The following is a 1,636-nucleotide window of genomic DNA, read 5'->3' as shown; positions in this document are numbered from 1 at the left end:
GTTGTTATGGCTAACAGGAGTACCAGAAGTCATATGATCAAAAGGGGAGGGCATTTCCAGAAGACTTGCATTCTGGGATATGTAGTTACACGTCCCTTCCCTTGTGGCGTTAGTAAAGCGGGATATGACGTCTTTAAACTACAATTCCTGAAATGCCTCGGTACCTTGTTACCTGGCAACGGAGGCTGCGAAACCCTTAGCAAATAGAAAGCCTCCACGCGTTAACGTGACTGGATGCTGCTCACATCCTCTCAATGCTGCTGACTGTAGGGCTGTCAGTCATACATACGGGAGGGTTAACATGAACTAGTCGAGTTCCTTGGAAGGTGTGAGTCTGTTTAGTAAATCTAGTGACAGGCAAAGAATAGGAGTGATTCACACAGTCTAAAATGTGTTTAATAAAGTTGATCTGAAGGTCAGGGGCACATTGACATCACTGGAGGCCCCTGGGCTACAGACTTTATGAGGCCCCCGCACCCCTGCTACAGGACTTTATGAGTTCCCCCATCCCTAAGTGGTTGACACACTATATTTTGCCTATAAAAACTCAATACAAGGTCATCTTTGGCTCCGTGCCATTTATTTGTACCATTGCATTTCACTTTTGCAAATGAGCCAACATATAGTCACCCACACACACAATTACATCAGCACAATACTTCACTTAGGCTAATAATAACTGTTCAATAGACTATGCAACAAATCAAACATATTGCAAGCAAATAACTGATTAATCTCTATTTATTTAATGTATGTAGGCCTAACATTAACTATGTGCATTTCATTTTTGCAAATGAGCCAACATGCACTCACACACACATACTTGCACAATTACATCACAAAAATTACAACGCCACTTGGGTGTGAATGCTTCATTGTTGCTAACTATTAGGCTATGTGTCATCTTGCCTGTCGCTTTGTGTGCTGTCTATTAAGCTGCGTGTTGGATATATATGGTGTGATTTTGTTACATTGTATCAAAATAAAAGATATGGGAGGAGGGGAGGGGGGCCTCTCGGTGTCCCCATCAATTTTACCACCAGATGTCACTGTAGTGCAGCGTCATGTGCGTTACGGTCGAGTGTTCATTAGCCTACATAATCATTCTCAATTTTTAGAGCACCACCCATGGTGGAGGTCCTAGGGCTGTAGCCCAGGTTAGCCCATTCATTAATGCACCCCTGATCCTGCAGGTATAACTGTGAAAGTCACTCTTCAGCATTAAATACAGACATTATTCTACAGTAGATGTTTGTCCGCTCCGAATTCCACATATAATTCACATTTATTTGCAGCGTGATTTATAAGTGCTGCAGTCAGTGACATGATCAAACACTCAGTGAAGTTCTCAATGAAACGGAAGGAAACAAAACTTTTGCACAAATTTGTTGTTGTTGTTGTCAGGGCAACATATCTTATAGGTTATATCACATAATATTATATGATAATATTAGTATTTAATATGTTATTAATTAATTTATACATGTATTTATTTATTTGACATTTTTCCTGCTGGACATTTTGGCCGTTGATATTTTAATCTGCTGGCCAATTACACGTTATACGGGCCAACAGCCGGCATATAACAGCTAACGTAAAGCCTGATCCACACAGTGATCTCATCAAGGTAAGGCTA

This window comes from Scomber japonicus, chromosome 2 (assembly GCF_027409825.1).
Source record: "Scomber japonicus isolate fScoJap1 chromosome 2, fScoJap1.pri, whole genome shotgun sequence".
Classification (NCBI taxonomy): domain Eukaryota; kingdom Metazoa; phylum Chordata; class Actinopteri; order Scombriformes; family Scombridae; genus Scomber; species Scomber japonicus.
Note: the sequence above shows the minus strand (reverse complement) of the source record.